This window comes from Lampris incognitus, chromosome 19 (assembly GCF_029633865.1).
Source record: "Lampris incognitus isolate fLamInc1 chromosome 19, fLamInc1.hap2, whole genome shotgun sequence".
Classification (NCBI taxonomy): Eukaryota; Metazoa; Chordata; class Actinopteri; order Lampriformes; family Lampridae; genus Lampris; species Lampris incognitus.
Window position 1 is genome coordinate 37435140 of NC_079229.1, and position 16995 is coordinate 37452134.

Consider the following 16995-nt stretch of genomic DNA (forward strand, 5'->3'; position numbering starts at 1 on the left):
ACACCAGCCACCTGCATGTCCTCCTCACCACCTCCATAAACCTCCTCTTTGTCCTTCCTCTTCTCCTCTTCCCTGGCAGCTCCATATTCAGCATCCTTCTCCCAGTATACCCAGCATCTCTCCTCCACACATGTCCACACCATCTCCATCTTGTCTCTCTTGCTTTGTCTCCAAACCGTCCAACCTGAGCTGTCCCTCTAATATACTCCTTCCTAATCCTGTCCTTCTTCATCACTCCCAGTGAAAATCTTATCATCTTCATCTCTGCCACCTCCAGCTCCACCTCCTGTCTTTTCATCAGTACCACTGTCTCCAAACCATACAACATAGCTGGTCTCACTACCATCTGGTAAACCTTCCCTTTAACTCTTGCTGGTACCCTTCTGTCACACATCACTCCTGACACTCTTCTCCACCCACTCCACCCTGCCTGCACTCTCTTCTTCACCTCTCTTCTGCACTCCCCGTTACTTTGGAGAGTTGACCCCAGTATTTAAACTCATACACCTCATCACCTCCACTCCTTGCATCCTCACCATTCCACTGTCCTCCCTCTCATTCATGCATAGCATAAGTAATCCATCTTGCTCCTACTGACTTTCATTCCTCTTCTCTCCAGTGCATACCTCCACCTCTCCAGGCTCTCCTCCACCTGCACCCTACTCTCACTACAGATCACAATGTCATCCACAAACATCATAGTCCACAGAGACTCCTGTCTGATCTCCTCCATCAACCTGTCCATCACCATGCAAACAAGAAAGGGCTTGAGTTGACTTGAAACTAAAAGTAAAAAAAAAAATAATCTGTTGCTGCAAAACACCAAGACACACACACACACACACACACACACACACGTATCTGCGTGCAGATGCATAGACAGGCTCAACACATAAAAATCCCACAGTCACAATCCCCCCAGCCTCTCTCTCTCTCTCTCTCCCCGTCAGCATCGGACTCGGGGTCGAGACAGGAACAGAAACAGTGATTAGCGGAGTCTACAGTCAGACATGTTTCTATTTGTTCGTTTGAAAAACTGTCCATCAGCTCAGATGACAGGAGCAGCATTCAGTCTGCCTTGCTGGCTGAAACTGATGATGACCATGATAATATACTGTCAGTGAAATAAACTGAGGACAAACTGAACGGGTCAGACAGCAAGACCTGACGGGACACACAGACTCACTCTCACCAGCCAACCAGCTAGTCCATCATTCATTCATTCATTCTGCCATTAAGTCAGTCACATACATGCTGCATGAGGTCATTTAGAGGTCAAATGTTTACTGTAGAGGTCATAATGAGGTAAGTATATAGTTCTATTTCTTTTCAGGATGAATGAATGAATGAATGAATGAATGGATGAATGAATGGATGAAGGAGATCAAGTACAAAAGAGGATACTGAAGAGAAAGAGAGGGGAAGCAGAACAGAGGCGAGAGAGGATGAAACACACCATCATTTGCTCTCAAATATTTGTCCTTCGCCTGACACACACACACACACACACACACAGGATCATGCCCATCTAAGACAAAGGGTGTTGCATTGCAGTGGCATTGCAGCAAAATGGATTATTTTTTTTCTGAATCTATAAAGCCTATATGTGTGTCCTAGCTCAGCTATCACTTCACACTGCTCTCAATAACACCTCTATATCATTTTATATTATATTATACTATACTAGATTATATGATATTACACTATACTATATAACATCACCTCCCACTGACCTCGTACATATATGATGTCTTCATATGACCCTCTGAATGACACCTGACATGCACTCATACCTCTATATATATACTGTTTACATGCATGCATACCTCTATATATACTGTTTACATCCACACATACCTCTATATATACTGTTTACATGTGCCCATGCCGCTTTATATATTGTTTACATGCACCCATACCTCTTCAATTACTGTTTACATGCACCCTACCTCTTTTTATACTGTTTAATTGCACCCCTACCTATGTGTATATTGTTTACATGCACCCTACTTCTTTTTATACTGTTTACATGCACCCCCACCTCTTTTTATACCGTTGACATGCACACATACCTCTTCGATTACTGTTTACATGCACCCATACTTCTTTATATGCAGTTTACATGCACTGCTACCTCTATTTATACTGTTTACTTGCACGCGCATCTCTTTAAATATTGTTTACATGACACACGGAGCAAATCAAGCACATGTGCGCACGCACACACAGCCACACACACAATGAACACAACTTTAATTATTGTTCTAATCCTCTTCAACAATGAGTCAATGACCTAGTGTTAATGAGTCATCTGAACTAGCGTTAATGAGTCATGTGAACTAGTGTTAATTAGTCATGTGAACTGCGTTTCAGGACATGACAGAACTAACTTCATTCACTATTTGGAGTTCTGCCCTGAAAATGAGGCAGAGTCTTAAAAAGGTCAAGAGATATTTCCAGGCAATATACAGACTGGTCCGACAGGTTTTCCATGGTTGTGAAAAGGATGAAAGCGGCTGATTAAGCCTCATGTGATCCGTCCGATGTGGCGACCCCTAACAGTAGTAGTAGTTTTTCTCCCCAATTGCACCCGGCCAATTACCCCACTCTTCCAGGCCGTCCTGGTCTCTGCTCCACCCCCTCTGCTGATCCGGGGAGGGCTGCAGACTACCACATGCCTCCCCTGATACACATGGAGTCACCAGGCACTTCTTTTCACCTGACAATGAGGAGTCTCACCAGGGGGACGTAGCATGTGGGAGGATGATGCGTGTTGGTAAGAAACAGAATAGACCACTAAAGTACCCGGACACAAGTCTCATGTGTCTCAACATCCATCCACACCGACTGTTCAGTGTTTTAGACCAAAGTGTCGGTGTTTTTAAAGGAGGTAGGTGAATCGGTATTTAATTTAAAGCCTACTGGCCGACCGTCTGTTTCTCGGAGACGTTGCACAGTTTTAGAGCTGCGGTTCTCCTTTGATTTCTGGTGTCTTGTTTTTGCAGCTCTGTTGGAAGCTGCAGAGTCAGCACACATACCATCATGCTCGTGCACTAGACAATAACGGTAAACAACTGCTCTGATTGAAAGTGAATGCAGCCTTTCTTTGAGAGCCCTCAGTCGCTCCTCTGATTGGACGGAGGATGCAATCACACAATTGCAAGGCTCACTGATAGTGACATGCACAGACTGGGACATTTTTCAAGGCGATCTGGGTAACAGAGTGTCACTTATCACTGACTATATCACATTCTGTATCACCGCCACCATACCCGCAAAACTTTTAGAAAATATCCTAACTCCAAGCCCTGGATTACCTCCCATATTAAGCACAGCCTGAAAGAAAAGCAGAAGGCATTTCGGCACAGGTACTGGACTTCCCTTAAAATATTTAACAGACAGATTCAAGAATGACATTATTAAGGCTAAACTCAAATATAACGGCAGATTGGAGAAAGAGTTTAGCAACATGAACACAAAACAAGCCTTTTATAAAGTAAGAACACAAACTGGTTATGAATCAATTCAATATCATTCCACAATGACAGAACTCAACACCTTTGGCAACTCTCCGAACACCTATGCACAGTGTGAAACCCACAACCACTCTGTTGCCTGTGAGGAGCTGCTTAGTGTCCTCCCATCTCACGAGCCAAAACACCCACCCTTTACAATGGAGGATGTCTGACAGCAGCAGGTGGAAACCTGGCAAGGCACCAGGGCCACACGGCATCCCGCTAGGGTGCACAAGCTCTGTGCCATGGAGCTCTTCCCCATCCTCCACTCCATCTTCTGTCAATCATATAGGACAGCATCAATTCCCACCCCCCGGAAAACCTCTACTATTATACAAGAAACCTGGCCCCTCTGAAGCAAACCACTACCGACCAGTCACACTCACCCCAATAGCCATGAAATGACTGGAAAAACTGATCCTGTGCACCATCCTACCAGCTGTCAGTCCACAACTGGACCCATATCAGTTTGCTTACAGGGCCAAATGGGGGACAGAGGATGCTGTGGCATGTCTCCTCCACTCACTCCTCAAACATCTGGAATCACCTGGCAACTTCACTTCAGTTCTCTTCATCAACTTCAGCTCTGTCTTTGATACAATTCAAAGCCACCAGATGATCAAGAAACTCCACCACCTCAACATCCCTCCACTCCTCATCCACTGGGTCCACAACTTCCTTAGCAACAGACCAAAGGCTGTAATAATAGGCACTGTAACATCATCAACCACCAACACCGGAGTCCCTCAGGGCTGTGTCCTCAGTCCCTTTTACTACACTCTCAACAAAAACGACTGCATCAGACCTTCACCCATCACCATTTACTATAAATATGCTGAGGATACTGCCATACTGGGACTACTTAATGACAATGGATGGCATGGTGGCCCAGTGATTAGCGCTGTCACCTCACAGCAAGAACGTTCTGGGTTCAAACCCTGGGGTTGTCCAACCTTCAGGGGGGGGGGGGGTCATGCCAGGTCGTCCTCTGTTTTCTCCGGGTGCTCCGGTTTCCCCCACCATCAAAAGAAACATGCATGTTAGGGTTAATACTCTTTGTCTGTGCCCCTGTACAAGGCAATGGGAAAAGAACTGGAGTTGGTCCCTGGTCGCGGCATGAAGGTGGCAGCCGACTGCTCCTAGCTACACAGATCACAGCTAGGATGGGTTAATTTGCAGTAACTGAATTTACCCAAGGGGATTAATAAAGGAAACGTAATAACTCCACCACAGCCTAACGACACTCAATTTCTCATGTTACAAATTGGTGCCTGGGCAACTACCTCAACCTGAATGTGGACAAGACAAACGAACTGGTCATTAACACACTAAACACACCCCTCACTGGACTGAACCCCATCTCCATCCACGGCAAGTCAGTAGAACAGGTCAACAACTTCAAATATCTTGGACTCAACTTCAGACAATTAACTAAGCTTTGATCAACACATATCCATAAACGATCCCAGCAGACTCCATGTCATCCTCAAGCTCAGAGCACTTCTTGTTGCCCCCCACCTCTTGTTGTTACTTTACAAAAGCATAATCCAACCCATCCTGCTGTACTGTTCCCCCTGTTTCTATACCACGCTGAGCATCTCCAACAAAAGCACACTTCACAAGATCACACATGCTGCCTCCAAAATCATCCACTCCCCTACACCCAACCTCTCAGCATGAACGACAGAGCCATCACATGCCTTGCACTCACAGTAGTGGAAAGACACCGGTCAACCCCCCCCCCCCCGCCATCCATATTTCACACTACTGCCATCAGGCCGCAGATGCAGGACCCTGAAATGGAGAAGAGCTCATTCCGGCAGAAGTTTTGTCCCTTCTGTCACAGCAGCACTAAACATACTGCCTCGCTGACCTAGCATAGAGCCAGACTTATCTGTGGGAGTGAGTGAATGTTATGTGTTTATGTACCTGTATGTATATCTGTATGTTGTGGTGCAGTTATCTGTATGTTTCTTTGCATATATAAACCCAGCCACTGAGGATGCACAAGCCAGTGCATTCGTAGTGCCGGTCCCAAGCCCGGATAAATGGGGAGGGTTGCGTCAAATCTTTGCCAAATCAAATATGCAGATCATAAGCGACAGTAGGGTGCATGTTGAAGAGAGCCTGGAGAGGTGGAGGTATGCACTGGAGAGAAGAGGAATGAAAGTCAGTAGGAGCAAGACGGAATACCTATGCATGAATGAGAGGGAAAACAGAGGAATGGTGAGGATGCAAGGAGCGGAGGTGACGAAGGCGTATGAGTTTAAATACTTGGGGTCAACTGTTCAAAGTAACGGGGAGTGCAGAAGAGAGGTGAAGAAGAGAGCGCAGGCAGGGTGGAGTGGGTGGAGAAGAGTGTCAGGACTGATTTGTGACAGAAGGGTACCAGCAAGAGTTAAAGGGAAGGTTTACAAGATGGTAGTGAGGCCTGCTATGTTGTATGGTTTGGAGACAGTGGCACTGATGAAAAGACAGGAGGTGGAGCTGGAGGTGGCAGAGATGAAGATGATAAGATTTTCATTGGGAGTGATGAAGGAGGACAGGATTAGGAACGAGTATATTAGAGGGACACCTCAGGTTGGACGGTTTGGAGACAAAGCAAGAGAGACAAGATTGAGATGGTTTGGACATGTGTGGAGGAGAGATGCTGGGTATACTGGGAGAAGGATGCTGAATATGGAGCTGCCAGGGAAGAGGAGAAGAGGAAGGCCAAAGAGGAGGTTTATGGATGTGGTGAGGGAGGACATGCAGGTGGCTGGTGTGACAGAGAAAGACGCAGACAGGAAGAAACGGAAGCGGATGATCTGCAACGGCGACCCCTAACGAAAGGCAGCCGAAAGTAGTAGTAGTAGTAGTAGTAGTAGTTCTTTGCTTATATTGGTTGTGAAAACATATTTCCTACAGGACAATAAAGACTATATTTATATCTATCTATCTATCTATCTATCATCAGCATTACCAAACTCTCTTTCCCATCAGTAAGAATGCTCTCAGATATATACATACTGTGCTGTCTCTCACACACACATACACACAAATTAAAAAAATAATGAGTCCACCTGCATATCTGAGATAGGTAGAATACCACTTCATCTCCATCTAATTTCTACTAATCTCTCATCAGGAAAAAAAAAAGTTTCTGAATGGATTTGGCGGTGACCTGTGACCTTCAAGAGGTTGTTTGTGATGTTGAGACTGCCAGTCAAAGCTTATTCTACTGCTGTATTCAGTCTACCTCTGTGTGGGTCGGAAAACAATTTAAGTGCGTAGATATTCTGAGGACTTAAGCTTTGCATCAGTCATCTGCAGAGACACAAGGACAACCTGCAGCCGGCTGTCAGGACAGACGAACACCAGAGGAAAAGAAACTCACGGTGGTGAAATATGAACTTCAGATAAGCCTTCAACACAAACAAGAAAAAATAACCCAAAAAAAAAAACAAAAAAACACCATATTAAAGGAAATATGATATCACAGACCAATGCAGTGATAGTCAAGGTCAGTGTCACATCACACACACACACGCGCGCGCCAACAAATAACACTTTGCTCACATGCACTCACACCATTACATAACAGCGTGTAAATACAATTAGAGCGAATCAGAGCTACACACACAAATGAAGACGAAGGCTCTTAAGCGGGCCTGCAGGAGACATGGTGGAGGGTTTTTTTACCTACCTTGGCACGAGCGTTTATTGAAATACAAACGTGCTTTATCTGCTGGAAAAGCAGCGTATCTCTCTCACTTCATCAATATTAATACACATAACCCCAGATTTCTCCATGACTCTGTATCTAACTTACTAAGAAGTTTCCAGCCTTTTTTCTGCAGTAAGGTTGATGAGATCAGAAACAAGTAGTTCTTCAGCTCCAGCTACTGCAGCGGAGCCTGTCTTACCAGACTGCTAGCTAGTACGTGTAGCCCCTGGTTGTGCAGGCCGGCTCCCGAGCCCTGTGTTGGGGCCTCCTCCTCCTCCTCCCTGGCTCCCTCTGCCTTGCCTTATTTGGTCGGTGTGGCTGGGGTCAGGAGAAAACGGACAGGAGTCGGCGTTCTTTGGCCCGAGCAGGGCAGGATTTATTCTCTCTTGGCTGTCTTTCGGCACCTTGAACACATCACAAACGTTGTGACTCATGTCAGCGTATTTTTAAACGACCAGCAGGCCTGGTGCCACGCAGAGCGGGCAGCTAGCTAGCATCTACGGGTTAGCTCTCAGTAGCTCGCTAGCCACATGGGCATCAAACGTCATGAAACAAAAGCATTTTCACAAAAGAACAACCTAAAACACGAAAGGATATGTCTGGCACACATGCTTACATATCAAACTGCACGGATGGCCATTTGAACATCGGGATGCAGATGGATTTAACAGAGCGCCCCGTTTCAACAGCTTACCTCTACCATAGCGCAGCGCACACGCCGGTCCTCGGCTAGCGGCTCGGAGCCTTTAGTCGACGGCTTCACGTTGTCGCTTGCGGAGCGGGAGACACGAGTTCGCGCCCCGGTTGCGGCGGTCCCGGACTGCCCCCTCAATTCGCTACGATATCAAAAACGTTGTGACCTAAAATGGCCACCACGACCCAACGACGGCAGCCCAAACAGCTATTCAACCAGGCATATCAACAAACTCAGCGCCCCCCAGTGGCTACTCCCAGATTACCTCGTAAATTGAACCAGGAATGAGCCGTCTCAAAAATAAAACATTATAAACTATTTGTCACCTTCACCATCTCACATATACAATGAGTCACTGACAGTCCCAGTTATTACAGCTTTTGAGACTATTTCTCTTGATACTTTAACTACGTTCATCTCATCTTCTAAACCAACTATTTGCGTACTTGACCCCTTACCTGCAGAACGTTTTAAAGACCTCTGGCCTTTCCTGGGACAACGCTGGACACTGTTAATGTATCTCTTACTACTGGCATTGTTCCCAGCAGCTTTAAGACAGCTGTGGTCAGACCTCTACTTAAAAAACTGCACCTCAATCCAGGGTCTCTTAATAACTATTGACCAGTCTCTCATCTTCCATTCTTTTCTAAAGTACTAGAGAGAGATGTGTATCACCAACTTTCGACCCATATAGAAGAAAACCATCTATATGAACCTTTTCAATCGATTTTAAGGGCCTGTCACTCCATTGCTCTGACCAGAGTGGTAAATGATCTTCTACTTGCTATGAACTCTGATTCCACTTCTGTGCTTCTACTACTGGACCTCAGTGCAGCCTTTGACACCACTGATCACTGTACTACTACTACTACTACTACTACTACTACTACTTTAGACTGTTCCCGTTAGGGGTCACCACAGCAAATCATCCGTTTCCATCTCTTCCTGTCCTCTGCATCTTCCTCTGTCACACCAGCCACCTGCATGTCCTCCCTCACCACATCCATAAACCTCCTCTTTGGCCTTCCTCTTCTCCTCTTCCCTGGCAGCTCCATATTCAGCATCCTTCTCCCATTAAACCCAGCATCCAGCATCTCTCCTCCACACATGTCCAAACCATCTCAATCTTGCCTCTCCTGCTTTGTCTCCAAACCTTCCAACTTGAGCTGTCCCTCTAATATACTCGTTCCTAATCCTGTCCTTCTTTGTCACTCCCAATGAAAAACTTAGCATCTTCAACTCTGCCACCATTGATCATTGTATACTGTTAGACAGAATAAATTGTAATTTTGGTGTCTCTGGCTTAGCTCTCTCTTGGCTTAAGTCCTACTTATCTGGAATAACACATTGTGTCTGCTGTAATAATATTACATTGAGATTATCTGATGTTAAATATTTCGTACCTCAGGGCTCAGTTCTTGGCCCTCTACTTTTCTCTCTCAATATTTCACCACTTGGCCAAATTATACACAGTCATGGAATTAATTTCCATTACTATGTTGATGATACTCAGCTGTATGTGCCTATAAGGACTGATAATTGTACTCAAATCACCAATTCAGAGGCCTGCTTGGCTGCTGTGAAAAATTGGAAGTCACTAACATTTCCTGTTTTTGAATTTGGATAAAACTGAGATGCTGGTCATTGGCCCTGCTAGACACAGACACCAATTTGATCAAGTAACGACAACAATCGACAACTCTGTGGTTTCACAAAGTGTGGCAGACAAAAATCTTGGTGTTATGTTTGATCCCAGCCTTTCCTTTGATAAACACATTAAAGAAATCACCAAGACTGCCTTTTTTCACTTATGTAACACAGCTAAAATTCAGTCTTTTCTGTCCATGGATGAGACAGAGACTCTAATACATGCATTTGTTTCATCCAGACTTGATTACTGTAATGTTCTGTTCTCAGGTCTGCCACGTTCTAGTACTAAAAGTTTTCAGATGGTTCAGAATGCTGCTGCTAGAATCCTGACTAAAACTAGGAAATTTGACCATATTTCACCAATTCTTGCCTCCCTTCATTGGCTTCCTATCCATGTTAGATCAGAATACAAGGTGCTTCTGCTGACTTATAAAACCCTAAATGGGCTTGCTCCATCCTACCTGTCTGATCTCCTTAAACCTTACATCCCATCTCGAGCACTTCACTCTCTAAATACAGGGCTCCTGTGTGAACCCAAAGTTAAAAAGAAGTCAGCTGGTGGCAGCAGGGCCTTTTCCTATCGGGCACCATTGTTGTGGAATAACCTGCCTGCTGCCATCAGACAATCAGAGTCTGTTGAGTCCTTTAAATCCAAACTTAAAACTCATCTTTTTGCCTTAAGCTACAATTAGTTGCCTTTGGGTACTTCACATCCTGTACTGCGTGGCGGGTCGCTTTTCTGTCTCAGTTAATTTACCAAGCACTGTTCTGCCGATGAGATTATAGAGTATAGATTACTGACTACTGCAAACTGTTCTCTTGGCTCACGTCTTTTCTCTCTATCTGAAGGATTTCTTCTCCTTTCTTTCTCCTGTGTGTGAATGGTGTGATGTGAGTCTCTTGTGTCAGGTCTACATGGTGATGCTGGTCGCGTGGCTCAGGTCCTGTGCGTTTCTGGTGGCACCTGGACGCTGCTTGGCATCCTCCTTATCATATTCTCCATACATTTTATGTCCGTTATAATTCTGTTATCCTCTTTCAATGTTGTATTGTGTAAATTGTGTAAACAAAACATCCATTGCATGTTGTCCGTCTTGGGAGAGAGATCCTCCTCTGTTGATCTCCCTGAGGTTTCTTCCTATTGTTTCTCCCTGTTAATGGTTTTTTCAGGGAGGTGTTACTTATCCGATGTGAGGGTCTAAAGACAGGATGTTGTGTTGCTGTAAAGCCCCCTGAGGCAAATTTGTAATTTGTGATATTGGGCTATACAAATAAAACTGACTTGATGAATGTACCACACACACACAGAATGCAGAGGCAGTTTTAGGGTAGAGGAAGTCATTTAGCCACTAAAAATGACTTTCAGACAGAAGGGGTGGGGTATGGTACAATTTGAGAGACTGACAGTCTAATATACTTCGAAAGAATCACTTTTAAAATTAAAAACCACATACATTTCACTAGTGTAGTTTATACAAGAGCGTGAGTATTTCAAAATGTCACTTTTATGCCAACCATGTCCAGCATGAGAATTAAACCATCAATAATTTACGTTCTCATATTTCGTCTGTCGGGCTGGTGGTTCTGGTTGGATGAGGGGAGGGATCTTCTAGTTGGACGAGGGAACAGATATTCTAGTTAGAGTCCGCGGTGGTGTAGCGGTCTAAGCATCGGCTTTGTGTCAATGCAGTTGCCCACTGGGGACTGGGGTTCGCGCCTCGGTCTCGTCAGATCCGACTATGGCCGGACTCGATGAAGCAGTGATAATTGGCAGCGCTGTCTTGGGGAGGGGGGCGGAGTCGGCTTGTGTTCGTCACATGAATGCGTCTCTGTGTGTGTCGGAAAAAGTAGTGGTTCGGCCTGGAGTCGCCTTGTCACGAAAGTGGGGAGGCAGTCTTCTTCGAGACTACCAGCCGGAGAGATGCAGTTGGCGAACGCATGCAGTACGAGTGGGTGGTTGTTTGAATTAAAATAGGGATCGATTGGCCACTAAATTGGGAGAAAAAGGGAAAAATCAGAAATAAATTTATATATATATATATATATAAAAGATATTCTGGTTAGATGAGGGAACAGATCTTCTGGTTGGGTGAGGGAACAGATCTTCTGGTTGGATGAGGGAACAGATCTTCTGGTTGGATGAGGGAACAGATCTTCTGGTTGGATGAGGGAACAGATCTTCTAGTTGGATGAAGCAACAGATCTTCTGGTTGGGTGAGGGAACAGATCTTCTGGTTGGATGAGGGAACAGATCTTCTGGTTGGATGAGGGAACAGATCTTCTGGTTGGATGAGGGAACAGATCTTCTGGTTGGATGAGGGAACAGATTTTCTGGTTGGATGAGGGAACAGATCTTCTGATTGGATGAGGGAACAGATCTTCTGGTTGGATGAGGGAACGGATCTTCTAGTTGGATGAGGGAACAGATCTTCTGGTTGGATGAGGGAACAGATCTTTTGGTTGGATGAGGGAGCAGATGAGCAGAACAGATTTGACTCGACTGCATGATGTAAACATGGAGGATTTCGATAAAGACTACTTACTGTAGGACAATACCATCATGTATATGAGACAGCATTCAAGCTAAACTCTTTCAACTCACACTTCAGTTTCTTTCTCAGTCCATTAAATTAAAAAACACAAACTACAGCATTCGGAAGAGACCTGATGATGGTATACGACAAACCTGAAACAACGTCAACACAAAACACTGACTTCATTTCTCTACGTCTCTTTTTCGCTTAGTTGTGGAAAAAAACCTTCATGCATACTGAAGATGCTTGTTTCCTAAAAACTTTATTCTGGAGTCTCTGAGACAACCTCCATTCACCTTTTCCATTCATCAGGTCCTCCTCTTCGTCCTCCCTTTCCCCCTCTTCTGTGTCTGTCCGTCTCTCTCTCTCTCTCCATCTCTCTCTGTCCCCTCTCTCTCTCTGACTCTCTCTCTCTCTCTCTCTCCATCTCTCTCTCTGTCTGTCCTCTCTCTCTGTCCCTCTCTCTCTCTCTGTCTGTCTCTCTCTCCTGACCTCTCTCTCTCTCTCTCTCCTCTCTCTCTCTCTCTCTCTCTCTCTCTCTCTCTCTCTCTCCATCTCTCTCTCTGTCTGTCTCTCTCTCTGTCCCTCTCTCTTCTCTGTCCCTCTCTCTCTCTCTGACTCTCTCTCTCCTCTCCATCTCTCTCTCTGTCTGTCTCTCTCTCTGTCCCTCTCTCTCTCTCTGTCCCTCTCTCTGTCTGTCTCTCTCTCTGTCCCTCTCTCTCTCTCCTGTCCCTCTCTCTCTCCTCTCTCTCTCTCTCTCTCTCTCTTCTCTCTCTTCTCTCTCTCTCTCTCTCTCTCTCTCTCTCTCTCTCTCTCTCTCTCCATCTCTCTCTCTGTCTGTCTCTCTCTCTGTCCCTCTCTCTCTCTCTGTCCCTCTCTCTCTCTCTGACTCTCTCTCTCTGTCTGTCTCTCTCTCTGTCCCTCTCTCTCTCTCTGTCCCTCTCTCTGTCTGTCTCTCTCTCTGTCCCTCTCTCTCTCTCTGTCCCTCTCTCTCTCTCTGACTCTCTCTCTCTCTCCATCTCTCTCTCTGTCTGTCTCTCTCTCTGTCCCTCTCTCTCTCTCTGACTCTCTCAGTAGAACAAAATAAAAAGCAAAACTTTACTGATGGCGGGGATGGAAACATGAGGATGTGACAGAAGGAAAAAAAAGGAGAGAACAGTGCAACCCAGGAACAGAAGAAGAGGAAGGAAGAAAGAGAGAAAAGCAGTCAAGTAGAGAAAAGAAGGGAGGAGGGGAGGACGGAAGATGAGGAAGGGTAAAAGAGAGATGGAGAGAGGAGGACAGATGGAGGATGACGTTATGATTTTTATGTTTAGAGAAGTGTAGAGACTGCAGCTCCCGTCCCACTACCGACACACACACACACACACACACACACGTACAGACACACACTAAAAAACACACATGCATGCACACTAACACACACACACGTGCACACATGCACGCATGCATGCACGCACGCACACACACACAGACACACACGCACGCATGGACACAAGCATGCATGCACACATGCCGCACACACATGCACACACACACGTGTGCACACACAACACACACGCAAACATGCATGCCCACACGGACAAACGCGGACACAGTAACAGGAGACGGGTTTGGGTTAGTTTGGGTTTAGTTGAGCTCATGTGTGCAGTGCAACACAGCAGCACGGCAGCTGTAACTCACCACATCCACACATCCACACATCCAACTCACCACATCCACAGCTGTAACTCACCACATCCACACCTCTAACTCACCACATCCACAGCTCTAACTCACCACATCCACACATCCACACATCCAACTCACCACATCCACAGCTGTAACTCACCACATCCACACCTCTAACTCACCACATCCACAGCTCTAACTCACCACATCCACACATCCACACATCCAACTCACCACATCCACAGCTGTAACTCATCACATCCACACCTCTAACTCACCACATCCACAGCTCTAACTCACCACATCCACAGCTCTAACTCACCACATCCACACATCCACACATCCAACTCACCACATCCACAGCTGTAACTCATCACATCCACACCTCTAACTCAGCACATCCACACCTCTAACTCATCACATCCACAGCTGTAACTCATCACATCCACACCTCTAACTCAGCACATCCACACCTCTAACTCATCACATCCACACCGCTAACTCATCACATCCACACCTCTAACTCACCACATCCACAGCTCTAACTCACCACATCCACACCTCTAACTGACCACATCCACAGCTGTAACTCACCACATCCACAGCTGTAACTCACCACATCCACACCTCTAACTCACCACATCCACAGCTGTAACTCACCACATCCACAGAATTCTCAAACATCCCCTGATAGACATCAAATCAGAAGCTCTGTGAACCTGTCCATCTGAGGATGCTTCACATCCCGAGGCTTTAAACCAACACACTCCTCACCGGTAAATGCAGTGCTTCATGGCATTATCTGTTTGCTGTTTATGTTACGACTCTCAAATGAAGACCAGAGACCAGTGTAGCAAAACCCAAAGACAGGCGGACACAGAGTACTGAGAAACCCGAAGGCTTTTTTAATGCAGGATAAAATAAACTGCCACAAAATAATAACAGGGGAATCTAAGGTGGGGGGAATGTATGGTGGGATAGTGGGGTCTGTTTGTGAGATGTGTGCTATACTACATGTGTGTAATGAAAGCTGGTGTCTAACTTGCAAAATCTTACCTACGTGTAATAATGGAAATATGTTTGGCGGGGTGTTGTGACGATGTGCGTGCACCTGGCTACCAAAGTCCAAATCCGTTGAGTGAGGGGTTGTCCGAGGAAGTCTGAGTCCGTGATCCAGGAAGTCAAATCCGAAGGGAGGGGTCCAGGGAGAGAGACACGGAGGGAGATCGCTGGAGGGGGTCTGGGGAAACGTGATGGTCGCTGGGGACGAGGAGTGAGGGAGACACGGGGAGCCGTGGAAGTCACGGAGGGAGGGTCTTAAGGGAAACAAAAACAGCGAGACGAAAAAAACAGGAGCACAGAAGTTAGACACTGGGGGAAACAAAACAACAGCGTGGGAATAGACATGAGAAAAGGGTAACTAGGAATCACAGGAATAGGCTTGTCAGAGCTTTTACTACAGGGGTCAGTACGTCGAAGCACAGAGAGGCGTTCTGAGGGACTTCTTGTAGAGGGCTGCCTGATTGCTGCATATGTGCCTGATGGATGATGGCAAACACCTGGTGCAGCACAGCGCTTGGATGTTCCCAGTGCCTCTGAACTGGAAGAGTGGCTCGAACGTGCCGGCGAGGCAGCTTGGGGCGGTGAAACCACAACAGGACCCCCCCTCCTATGGGAGACACCGGGCGACTGTCTGACGGCGTCGGGGTGGGCCCGATAGAACTCCTCCAGGAGTGCGGGGTCGGCCAGGTAGGATCGGGGCACCCAGCTGCAGTCCTCAGGCCTGTAACCAACCCAGTCGACCAGGTATTGGTAACCTTGGCGGCGAAAGGCAAGCAATCAGTTGATGTCCCAGACCAAATCGCCACCGTCAAGGACCCTGGGAGGCGGAGGAGCTTAAACAGGGGGAGACAGGGGGTGGGATGCTACCGGTTTGAGGTGAGAGACATGAAACAGGATGGATCTTGACTGAGGCAGGGAGGAGGAGACGTACTCCCGTGGGTACGTCTCCTCCATGGTACCATCCTTCCCCCAGCCCGGGGGGAAGGATGGTGTCAGGGGTGTCTGGTGCATCAGGGGACCCCTTTGGAAACAGACAGGAGAGGGTGTCTGCCCTGACGTTCTTGGAACCCGGGCAGTAGGTGAGGGTGAAGTCAAACCGGCTGAAAAAGAGAGCTCAGCACGCCTGCCGGGGGCTAAGCCTCTTCGTCGTTAGCATGTAGGTCAGATTCTTGTGGTCAGACCACACAAGGAACAGCTGTTTCGCTCCCTCCAACCAGTGTCTCCACTCCACTCCACTCCAGTGTCTCTCCTCCTCCCTGTTGCCGATGTCATGAAGGCGCACAGGTGGACTCTCTGGTCCTCCACTGACTGCTGGGAGAGGAACAGGAGCTCACACTGACCAAGGAAACCTCTGCACTGCTCGAACTCCCCACCAAAGGCTTTAGGACAGGGGAGGTTAGGCTCAACACGGGAACCCTGATACATTTGACCGGAGGGAGCAGGATGATCGCTGATCTTGGACACTGCCACTGTCAGAGCAGCGATCTGCGTAAAGAGTGATGCAAGGGGGCTCGCTGAGGTACGTGAGTTAGTCTGGAGCCTGCTGATCTCTCCAGTAATCTGGGAGAAGGCGGTGCTAAGCTCTGAATGGAGTTGAGTGAGTTGAGTGCTGTGGTCCTTTACCACTGCCTCAAGAGCTATAGGGTCCTGGGGCTTAGGGGCTATAGCTGTCTGAGCGGCCGCCAGCCCCTCAGGTTTGCTTTGGCTCATTCTGGCTTCGACGTTCTGTTACGACTCTCGAATGAAGACCAGAGACCAGGAAGTCAAATCCGAAGGGAGGGGTCCAGGGAGAGAGACGCAGAGGGAGATTGCTGGAAGGCGTCTGGGGAAACGTGATAGTCGCTGGGGACGAGGTGCGAGGGAGACGCAGGGAGCCGTGGAAGTCGCAGAAGGAGGGTCTTGAGGGAAACAAAAACAGCGAGATGAAAAACAGGAACACAGGAGTTAGACCCTGGGAGAAACAACACAACAGCGTGGGAATAGACACGAGAAAAGGGTTACTAGGAATCATCACTGGAATAGGCTTGTCAGAGCTTTACCGCAGGGTTCAGTACATCGAAGCACAGAGAGGCATCCTCCACAAAATGGGAGGATGCCTATGCATCATGACTTTTTATGTGGAGTGGCTGATGCGCCTGCAGCCACCACATGGTCCTTGGCAGG

The 16995-nt window shown here is 47.0% G+C and overlaps 1 protein-coding gene across 1 annotated transcript in view; it reads right to left on the reverse strand.

The window, feature by feature from the left end:
- fars2 (phenylalanyl-tRNA synthetase 2, mitochondrial) overlaps positions 1 to 16995 on the reverse strand; it is a 167531-nt gene that overhangs the window by 134062 nt on the left and 16474 nt on the right. The window lies entirely within an intron of this gene.